At 36.5% G+C, this 12,374-nt stretch overlaps 1 long non-coding RNA gene across 1 annotated transcript in view; it reads right to left on the bottom strand.

The window, feature by feature from the left end:
* Positions 1-12,374, bottom strand: part of LOC141363840 (uncharacterized) — a 169,725-nt gene that overhangs the window by 69,760 nt on the left and 87,591 nt on the right. The window lies entirely within an intron of this gene.

Here is a 12,374-nt window from a genome sequence, read left to right as displayed (position 1 = left end):
CAAAAAGCAGCAATCAGAGCTCCGCCCACTGTATGCCTCCAGCAAAGAAAAAAAAGCTGTTTTCAGAAAGAAGCGGTACAGCTGATCTTTCTTTTATAAATCGGACAAAACTAAAGACTCTTTGGAGATATGAAGGATGTGGCACTCCTCTATAGGTACAGATTAACATGAGATTGGCAGAAATTGTGTTTGTTATATGACCTTTAATAATATAGATTGCATACTGTATAAGAACACCTTGTGTATTAAACAGCAGCAGGCTTTGTTTTGATCAGCTTGCTTCTGTTCCTCAAAGGCTGATCCAAGGGTTTGTATTAGCAGTGCTGAGCCGATGCATAATGAATGTTCCAGTTAAATAAGTGAAGACGCTGCAGTATGCCGCAGACAAGAGTGGACACAAGATACCCCATCAGCTTTACCTCTAACACAGGTTATTCTTGTATTCAACTAATTACAATTAAAAGAAATCCCATTATTATACATTCTAGGAAGTCATTTGTTACTTTTATTGTTTCGTAGATTAAAATTCAAGTACTTTAAAAACGCTGCTGGTGTCTTGACTGTATCTGATTTATGAGAAGAAACTGTCTCGTGAAATCATTTGCAGATCCTGGGAGAGGTTCTCCAGATGTATAACACATCAGGGCAGAGGATGCTGTGATTCGATCTCTGTTTATGGAGAAATGCAGCGTAGAAGTGATAAGCCAAAGGCACATACAGTATATGAAGGGCTGATTGAAGAAGTCGGAAAATGTCTCCTGGCAGTAAATAAAGACAGGCAGAGGAAAAGTCCTGATAATGAAATTCAACAAATCTGTCCCTGATTTCTTCTCTGATCAGGACCACCGTCAAGAGTCTGTAATTGGGTTGAAGAAGAGGGCTGAATTTTGAATAATTTGGGTTGAAGAAGAGGACTGAATTTGATTAATGAGTGTGATTCAGGTGTGGGTTTGTTTGTGTGTGTGGTCTGTGTGTGTGTGTTTAGTCACACAGGTAAGAAAACTTTGATAGTGAAGGTAATGAGGAAGTAACCCAGCCATATTTGCGTTATCTTACTGATGGTGCTAAAAGTGCGCTTAACCCTGGGCTTGTGAATGTTTAATGAACAAATGAACACCTGGAGTTATACAGACAAGTCTGTTAACTAATCTTCCCTTACTTCTGCTATTGTGGCCCATTAGTAATTGATAAATGTGGTCAGGGTGTGATTTGTGAAAAAAATCAGAGTCTAAGGGTGCATTCACACCAGACACAGGAGAAGCATTAAGCGCGAGTGATTTACATGTTAGGACAGTGCAATGACGTGATTAGACATCCTGCGGTGCTTTACCCACAAATGACGTGGCGCGAATTGAGCTTTTCAAGTGTGACGCGTGATTCGCAGTAATCACGCATGTTAAAAAGTCTACACCATTTTTAAGCTGTCCATAGCACATAAAATAAAGCAAAGCTACCGTCTCAACAAAATTCATGTCAGCCATTTCGCAACGAGACTTGAGCCGCCCACCTGGCAGAAGCCCCTCCCATGACGCGAATTCATTCGCGAATGTCTAGAATTTAATGTGCAAAAGAAGCGAATAAACTCAAAATGTTCAAGCATCCAACTATACACGAATAGCACATTTCTCACAGTAAGTAAGAAACATTTGGAAAATTCGGGCATGGATTAAAAAGGTATCATGACATAACCTAGATGCGCTGTCACTTTTTGTCACAGGAGCGCTGACAGTAATAGTCAATTCCTGATTTTACTGTTGGCAGCATTTTAACTTATATTGAATTATCTTAATTTTAGGCTGTTTATATGGCTGTTTGATGACCATTAATTACAATAGGGGGATACATTTTTATGAAAAATAACTCATCAAACGCAGGGATATAAAGATTGGGGGAGAATCCCCCTCAGCAAATCGCACCTTGAATGTGGTCTTGAAAACTGATATTATGAATAGAAAAGACTAAAATGCATGACAGATGCTTTTATACAAAGGGACTTAGAGGGTCGCACACCGAACGAGAAGCGCAGCGCCGTGTTGCGTCTAGGATAACTCGTAGGTATCATACATCAGAAGCGCATATTAAATAGCGCAAGCTTAGTCAGATAGCCTTTACTTCAAAATGTAAAATATACGTTAGCAGCCAATATTATTCGCTAACAATTTGGGATACTATGATGTTATTTAATGTTAAACTACTGTATGTGAGTGGTGCTCTGTGCCGCGACAGGGATTTGGGCAGTTTCCAGAGTCACATCAAACAGTGTGTGCATACATTCATAGAAAATAATGTGTTATATTTTTAGATTCATGGTGTGACGCGATGCGGCGTGGCGCTTCTTGCCCGGTGTGCGACCCCCTATACTGTGCATTAGAATGCATGTATTTTATCATTATGTGTTCTCTAGGGACCGAAACCCTTTTACACTGCTAACACAATGCGCTACCAATTGAGCTACAGTACTGCTTAAAAACAAACACTTGAAAACTTAACATTTATTTTGGTTATTAATTTCCCTGCAAACTTGGAAAGTGGGTTGCAAAATGGGTTACAAAGTATGAGTTTATGAAAGCAATTTCATTATTGTCTCTGTGTAAACTAAAACACAAACATTGTGTCCGGAAAGGCAAGTATTATGTCCAAATTCATAGTATTTTCGAAAAACAGTAGACGTAAAGAACCATGGTGACCTACTACCTCCGCCAAGATTTTGACATCGTCGAAGTGTGCATTCTTTGGATACTGTACCATCCCATGAGCCCCCAAGAGGGGAGTCACCCAACAAAAAAGACCAAAAAGACTTTTGTTCTTTGAGGTTAAATTGCGCTTCTTTAACATCTTACAAGTTAATGGCTCATTTGTTGTTAAGACGACATACTGTGAGGAAAATAAGTAATTGAACACCTTGCTATTTTGCAAGTTCTCCCACTTAGAAATCATGGAGGGGTCTGGAATTGTCATCGTAGGTGCATGTTCACTGTGAGGGACATAATCAAGAAAAATAATTCAAGAAATCACAATGTATGATTTTTTAAAACTATTTATTTGTATGATACAGCTGCAAATAAGTATTTAATATTTGGTACAGTAGCCTTTGTTTGCAATTACAGAGGTCAAACATTTGCTGTAGCTTTTCACCAGGTTTGCACACACTGCAGGAGGGATTTTGGCCCACTCCTCTACACAGATCTTCTCTAGATCAGTCAGGTTTCTGGGCTGTCGCTGAGAAACACGGAGTTTGAGCTCCCTCCAAAGATTCTCTATTGGGTTTAGGTGTGGAGACTGGCTGATCCACGCCAGAACCTTGATATACTTCTTACAGAGCCACTTCTTGGTTATCCTCGCTGTGTGCTTCGGGTCATTGTCATGTTGGAAGACCCAGCCTCCACCCATCTTCAATGCTCTAACTGAAGGAAGGAGGTTGTTCTCCAAAATCTCGCAATACATGGCCTCTGTCATCCTCTCCTTAATACAGTGCAGTTGCCCTGTCCCATGTGCAGAAAAACACCCCAAATGCATGATGCTACCACCCCCATGCTTCACAGTAGGGATGGTGTTCTTGGGATGGTACTCATCATTCTTCTTCCTACAAACACGTTTAGTGAAAAAAGTTATATTTTGGTCTCATCTGACCACATGACTTCCTCCCATGACTCCTCTGGATCATCCAAATGGTCATTGGCAAACTTAAGACGGGCCTGGACATGTGCTGGTTTAAGCAGGGGAACCTTCCGTGCCATGCATGATTTCAAACCATGACGTCTTAGTGTATTACCAACAGTACCTTGAAAACGGTGGTCCCAGCTCTTTTCAGGTCATTGACTAGCTCCTCCCGTGTAGTCCTGAGCTGATTTTTCACCTTTCTTAGGATCATTGAGACCCCACAAGGTTAGATCTTGCATTGAGTCCCAGTCTGAGGGAGATTGACGGTCATGTTTAGCTTTAGTGTTCAAATACTTATTTTCCTCACTGTGTGTCATGTGAAGTATTAACATGGCAGATGTAGTACGTGCAAATTTCATTCACACTACCCATATTCATGCAGTAGTGCACGTTGTTTTAACCGTCAATTATTGGGTACTGAAATGTTTCAGATAAAAATACCAGATTGGCTTTTACATCATGGTGAGCTGATGTCACTAACAAGTTTTTCCATCATCTGAAGTAGTTCTAATGATTGTCAATATTCATTGCAGATTATTGAAGCCCAACAGATTTTCTGAAGTGTACCAGAGAGAAACTAGAGCATAAAGATTAATTTATATTACTTGTCAGTTTGTCAAGAATAAACATGTTTTATGATGCCTGACACACTGCACTACAAAACCACTTTATACTGGCTGACAACGCCTTGTCAACACTCCATATGCTTAAACTGATTTGATTACACAGTGAAACAGCAGAACAAACAAGTTTGGGATTTTTGCTAAGCAACCTTACAACTGTATATTTTTAGACCGACTAACCCTGCAAAATTCACACTGAACATCACAGCTGAACATCTCTTTTCTATTCAATGTGACATCAATTTCTGTCAGTCAGCATTACACATGGAGCGTGACATACGGTAGCATAAACTGATTTCTACATTGTTGACATGTCTAAATTAAAGCAACAGGATACTTAACTCTTCCCCCGCCAGCATTTTTTTTGAAGGTGACAGCCTGTACCAGCATGTTTTATGATTTTCATATTTAATGCCTTTCAAAAAAATTTCTTCTTTAAATATATAAACATACAATATATCAAATGAAAGAACAGACCCTCTGGATTCAAAAAAATGTAAAACCTTCATTTGTTCTCTTTTATCACCTCTAAAAAATGGGTGTTTCTTCAAAAATACAAAATTTGAATGAAAATTGCATTTTGTGAAGGACTTTTGATAGAGATATAGAGCGATCCTCAAAACATACACAGAGTTCTTACTGTTTGTCCGAAGGGGTTGCTTCCGGGTTTATAAGTTGGGTAAGACCGCCACCTGGTAGATAATAGCGGAAATACAGATTGCTGGAAAATCTTGTCATTGGCAGGGAGGTAGTTCACCCAAATATTTAATTCTGTCATTATTTACTTATCCTTAAGTTGTTCTAAACCTGTATAAATGTCCACAAATAAAAATATTTTGAAAAATTTTAATAACCATACAGATGTGCTCACACAGACTGCGCTTCGCTTCGAGTGGCTTCGGCTTTAAAGTAAATAAAATTATTTAACTGCAACGCTCTTTGTGTCCGGTCTATTCTGCTACCCAATTCCAGCAATATTGAAAGTCATGTGCTAACCCTAGATATTTAAAAGTTCACAACATTTAATGGTGTGAGCACTATTCACTTCCATAGTATTATTTTTTCCTACTTTCGCAGTCAATGATGCCTTAGATATGCTTTGTTACAAACATTCTTCAAACTTTTTCCTTTGTGTTCAACAGAACCAAGTAATTTATACAGGTTTAGTTTGAGGGTGAATATATAATGACAGAATTTACAATTTTCAATTGATTCACAAACCTGTATCAGCAATTGTTCTTTCAAGCCATATAACATTAAGGTGGAAACACAATTTCAACAAACACTTTAAACAAACACAAAGTATTCAGTCATATTTTGTTGCATACCATGTCGTTTTACTATAAATATAATGTTGACTTTAGGTTCATAAAATCATTTGAATCATTTAGCTCTATTTAATACTCAAGACTTTTGATATAACACTTAGCATGGTAGTAACCGCTTACAAAAATCCAAGTGTTTTTCTGCTATTCATCATACAACCCAGCACAACATCGTTTTCAACCCACAGCCAGACAATCCGACACAAGGTCAACATGCACACACGCACACACACAAACTGTAATCCCAGCACTGGCAGCACTGAAGAAAGCTTTGATGAAGCTAAACTGGTAGAGGGAGATGAAAGAAAAACAGGAGCTAAAGTTCACAGTTAAGCTTGATTTAACACACAAACATAGACTAACACACACATAGGCATCTGTGGGATGCTATTTATACAGTTTCAGACATCTGTAGATCATCAAAGCCTTCATAATTCCCCCTCATTGTGGTTTTTGGCTCACTTGATTGCTTACTGGGGGTCTGCTTAGACTCATACTTTGTATAAATATACAATTTTCAATTATAATACTGTAAACACTTTATTGTTTTGGTTGCACTTTATTTATTATTATTTTACATATGTGAACTTAATGTACATTGTTGTAGCACAACAAAACACTGGATAAACTGGATATTGGTTAGGTTCAGAGTTGTCATACTGTAGTCATACATATAGAAAGGACTGCAAAATAAAATCCAGTTTGTAACAAAAAAATGTAAAATCATAATATGATTTTCATGTATTTATCACATCTACATAATTTACATTATATCATTTTCCTATTCCTATATAATTTTCATTTTTTCTTCCTCTCTCTAATATTTTGTGTTAAAATGTTTTCTGTAAAGATGCTCTACAACAATGCACATTATTAAATACAATACAGAAATTATACTGAATAAAAAAACATACATTTTGTTGTAAGGCACTTATAAAGACTTACTAAAATGGTTTAGACACATGGTGCAAGCAAACAGTACAAGAATACTAAACTTCTCTGCAGCCTCTTTACATTCAGTGCCCAATAAAGTAGAAGTTTTAACACACATACCGTAGAGTAACAAAGGTATCCCAGAGGACTTGGGTAATAATGTAAAAGCACTGGAGATATTTTGGTCCTGAAAGGACATGACATTGTGGATGACAAGATCTACTTAGACAAAGTCACCAGGAGCATTTCATACATGGTGTATAATGACGTGCATGCATGCATTGCAAAAGTATGTTCCCATCTACAGTAGCTACTGCATAACCACAAAGGCAACTTTACAATAAAAAACAATGCAATAATCTTACAAATATTGTAACAATATTTGAATATAACTAACAGGTTTTGCCCGTAGAGGCAGGCCAAGTCTGTTGTATGCAGTGGCGGATGCAGAACGTGACATATGGGTGGGCATGGATTAAGTCCGGGTGGGCCTGAATCTATGGGTGTCACTTTTGAATAAGAAACTATAACAAGTCTATAAAATTCGTCAAAACTTCAGAACACTAATTTAAACAGCATACACACACACACCCGAACTGCACGTCACATTTTTGACATTATTGCATATAGGGTTGCATTATTGATACTTTAAATTGTAATGCAACGTGACATTTATTAAGCCTTTTTGGTAAAAAAAATATTGGGCTCTCATAGCCTACAAAAAAGAACCTGCACACAGTGACAGGAAATATAAATGAACCCAAAAAAACCTTATACTTTTTTAAATAACCTATTAAAGTGTTTAAATAAATACGGCTACTAAATGCTTAAAATGAAGCTTCTAACATCATATTCTCTTCATGCAAATCACTAAAAATATATTTTCGTTCTCACATATTTAAGTTAACTTACTAAATAAAGAAAGAAAAATGGAATTGCTAGAATAATGTTAGACTCTGGGGTTAAACGAAATGACAAATAAATAAACATTTAATATACTTTTTGATAAGCACAAGAGCAAGCCTACTCGTGAAGAGCGGAGCCGAGGAGCGCGCATATCAGACGTGAACGAAAGGAATAATGGATTTAATGCTTTCACTTTATTTCCTGACAGTTTCACTTGTTAGTGAGGATAGTAATGGCTAACAAGATTACGCCGAATTACATACAACATAATTACCTAACTAAATCTGAGAGAATGCAAACACATTACAATATTTTTTCCTCCGCCCGACGGCCAAGGCGCATCATTTTTTTTAGCCCGACAGGAATTCGCCATAGCCGTAATGGACGTCGGGCAAGCGATTTTGCGAGGTTTGTTTTGTAGAAAGACTTTCTTTAAAGTGAATTTCGTTTTGTATAAATTGTATATTAATATTAATCAATGTTTGATCAAACAATTGCCTCGATTTAATAAATAAGAAGCAAACCAAGGACGTCTGTGGTGTGTATTGAAGTGAACCCACTATATTTCCCCAGCCTACGTCTTTCTGGTTTAATGCATTTCTTAAATTAATGTCTCAATTACACAGTAGGCTTATAGGTTGTTATGATAGGCTATTTGTTGCTTAAAAGCAATAGGCTATATTGTATAAAGTGTAGCAATAAACGTGGCGTGACTTATAGTGCTGCTATATCGCTATATCAAACAACATCACTATGATCAGATGTTTTCTTTCTATTTTTACCCCGCTGTCATATTTGTTGTGTGTTTATGTTATTGAGAGGAAAGCGCGCAGCACATATTTATAACGTGTTGTTATTCAAAATACGTTTTCTACTTGCTTGCAAAAAAAGTTCTCAAAGTGATCATGGCTGAAAGCTGCTTGGGAATATTTCATTATAACGCAACATTCAACTGCTTTAATAGTTTTTAAATAGTTATCAGGCTTACTTATAATTTTACTGTTTTTAACATAACATGCAATAGATAAATTACACCACATAAAGTAGTATACATGTCTAACTATACAGAGTAGTATTTTTTACATTTCTGATTGGGCGGGCCAGCTGTCAATCTGGGCGGGCCCAGGCCCACCCAGGCCCGCCCATAGCTCCGCGCCTGGTTGTATGTATTATAATGTTGTATAGCAACCAGGCATATTTAAACAGAAAAGTAAGTTTTTTTTTACTTGGATTTTAATCCTTTGGGTACACCTCGTTCTTGATGTATTGGTGGACCTTGAAAATGCAGTGAAATATTTCTGGTGTGTCTGAACCATTTTCTGTTACAGCATAATTTAACAAATAATTAATTATTTTTAAAATAGCAAGTATTAATTAGGCAACATTATAATATTTGTGATAAATATCTATATTCACAGTATTAAAAATCTACAAAACTGGACCTATACTGCCCATGCTGTTTTTCAGTAACAGCACTTTAACATCAGCAAATACTATAAGATTTTTATCTCCTTTTTTGCTATAAAACTGAGCAAGAAGGCATAGAAAGCATGCATTTTCATTAAATATAATATATATGTGATTAAATTTCATTGGTTATGCACATTTTCATTTTACACAGTCCTCTCAGACATACACTTGGAAAGTAATGACCACTTTTATTGAAATATTGGTCATGCAGGGTCCAATGATTTGCAATTTTACAACTGTTATCACGTCAGATGATCTCTCTTTTGGTGAAAGTAGCCAGGCTGTGTGTATCAGATCGCATTCAAAATGCTGCCGCTTTTATCTAAGACTTAAAATTCAGCTAAAAACTCGATGCTACCAGAAAGACACTTGACCTTTATGATTTGATAACTTCTCAGAGGATTTGTGAGCTTGCCGTGTCTCTAAAGGGCAGGTACAACCTTATAACAAAGAAAAATAATCAGGGTTAGTTTTGGGACAGCACACTTAATGCTAATAAATACTTTTAACACAACTTGTGTTGTCTCATATTTTTTTAACACAAAATAACACATCATTTTTTAAATAGCATAAAAAATTAACATATTACATCCATTTTATTTCATAAACTTTATATCAATATTGAAGTATTTTTTGGAAGATGTCCATGTTATCTCTTTATACAACCTACAGTATCTAATTTTGCTTATAAAACGGGCAGTTCTGGTTCTTCATTCTGATTGGTTGAAACGCGTTCTAAGCCGTGATAAAATATAACCCTGCGGACCACATTACAAGAGTATCACTGCGTCACTGTTGATACGTACTGATTTATGAAAATAAACACCACACTCTTTAATCATATTTTTAATTTGTCTACGTTTGCACAATTAATGGCGATATCCAGATAAATGTCAAGAAATATTGTTGAGTCATCTCGTCGATAAAGAGAAAACGTTGTCTGAGGAGATTATAACTCAAGTTCATACGTCCGCTATTATCCACTAGATGGCGATCTTACCCAACTTAAACACTGATGCATTCACTCAACACTAAAAACAGCGTGTTTTCATCATGGCTCTGAATCTGATCTCTTACAAAAGTTCTTCACAAAAATTTAATTATCTCTGCTTTTAGCTTAAAAAATTGAGAGGTGATAAGAGAACAAATGAAGGTAGGATGAAACGTTTTTTTGTTTGTTGTTGTTTGAAAGCGGATGGTCTGTTCTTTCATTTGATATTTTATGTTTATTTAAAGAAGATACATTTTTCTGCAAGGCATTAAACTAAAACTTTGGCAACTTTAAAAAAAAACGCTGACGGGGAAAGAGTTCAGCATGCTTCCAAGCATATTTGATCATCACTACAGTTGCACAATATAAATGTTAATGTATAAATTAGATGAATGTTGATTTATAAATAAACACCACAGTTTTAAATCATATTTTCATTGTGTCTTCGCTGCATCTGTGTTGGTTGTGAACTGCGCTCTGTTGCAGCCACACTTGATTCTGAGGAACTACTTTGTTTGGCGGAAGAGTAATATTTGTACTAAAATAATTACAACTTATTTGTGTTTTATTTTATAAAATCCCGCTAACGTTATGCATATGAAGTAACAGTTTTATTAACGCAATAAACCCTCGAAGCGTTGGGTTACCAGTGCTTCGCGTCGTGCCTAACAACGCCCCATAGCTGTTAAAAAAACGCACTGCTTCTTGGGTTTATTGCTTTATTATAATTTTGAAGTGTCTAAGAAAGGATGTGTTAATTTTTTACACTTTTTGGGGTTATGGTAACACATAAAGTTCCAATAATAACACATAGATGTGTGGATTCTGGGACAACGCTTTAGTGTGTTGTCCCTAAACTACCACTGATGTGTTCTTTTTAAGCAAAAAAACACCAAAGTTCATAACACAATGCAAATGCTAATGAATACTTGCAGACAAACCTTAAAATGCGAGTAATGGGTAAAAAAATATTTTCCCCATCAATAATGCCTCTGGTAGTCAGGTGCGCTGCTGCTGGGTTATGGCTTAATTTTGTTGTGTTGTGGCCTAGTTTCATTGTTTTCCCAATTTTACCATGTTGCGAGCCATTTTAATAATGTTTTGGCTCATTTTGCCCTGGCTTTATTTTGTTTTGGTTGTGGCATACTGTAATTTAATAGTGCTGTTATATAACCAAAAAAACATTGCTTTGCTTTGTAAATCTAATCTTATATTGTGTCCCAGTTGTTGAAAACCCAAGTCATTTTATGTTATTTAGCCTACTGTTTAAAAAAAGTCCTACATAAAAGAGTGAGATCTTGATATCTTTAATATTGACTGAGTAAGGTCATGTCAAAGATTGAAATCAATGTAAAAACAATGCATACAAATTCAACTTTAATTATGAAACCTGGAGTTTGGTCACTATTCAAGAAAAGTCAGAAGTTGTGGAAGTTCTAGACTTTAGGCATCATCAGTGAATATGGAGGACGGCTGTCAGAGAATGATGGGTTGCAGTCGGTCGAGTTTGGGGACTGGGATGAGCAGGGCTGCAACGCTGTGGCCAGCAGGAAAGCTCTCCAAAGGTTCATCATCGTCAACATGCTACGCTCAAGAGCGAAGGATCGATTGTTTTATCTCCTCTGTGTACTTCAGAGATAGACTCATCCTATGCTTTACCTTGCTCATTTTTTTCCCTCACTCTTTTTGATCCCATGCTGTGGACGGATTTCTTCTCAGAACCTGTGCACGCACACATTTTTTGAACTTTTCATCACTCACTGATGCCAAAACTCTAGAAGCTCATATTTTTCATTGTCTTTGTAAGCTGCTAGTACGTTCTGGTGGTTGTACAATAATGAAAACCACAACAAGGGTAGATTGAATGTCCATGTATGGACAAATTTCTGTGAAGTATGTGATTCTTTCCAGGAAAGATTACCCGATTCATATCAGTTTTTATTCCTTTATTTCCAGAATGGCTTCTATATCATATACCATACATGTCTTTAAAGGTGAAGTGTGTAATTTTTAGGAGGATCTCTTGCAAAATAATATACAAAACTATATTATAAGTGGTGTATAAAGACCTTTTAAAATGAACCGTTATGTTTTTATAACCTTAGAAAGAGTCGTTTTTATCTACATACACAGAGGGTCCCCTTACATGGAAGTCGCCATTTTGTGCCACCATGTTTCTACAGAAGCCCTTAACGGACAAACCTTTTTACTAAGTTGTCTCCAACGATGAAATGTTTGTCTGGTGGTGGCTAACGTAGCTTCTTTTTGCATTTCAAAAGCGAGGGTTGGGCAGTGGACTGAGCCAATGGTTGCAACTCGCAACCTCACCACTAGATGCCACTAAAATTTACACACTGCACCTTTAATGTATTGACATCTCATAATCAGTTTATACAGTACAGTGGGGCAAACGTGTACGAAAACATTAATATCAGATATGGGATTCTAAACAAAATAGCATAAAGA

This window comes from Misgurnus anguillicaudatus, chromosome 5 (assembly GCF_027580225.2).
Source record: "Misgurnus anguillicaudatus chromosome 5, ASM2758022v2, whole genome shotgun sequence".
NCBI lineage: Eukaryota > Metazoa > Chordata > Actinopteri > Cypriniformes > Cobitidae > Misgurnus > Misgurnus anguillicaudatus.
Note: the sequence above shows the minus strand (reverse complement) of the source record. Positions and strands in the feature narration are given on the sequence as shown.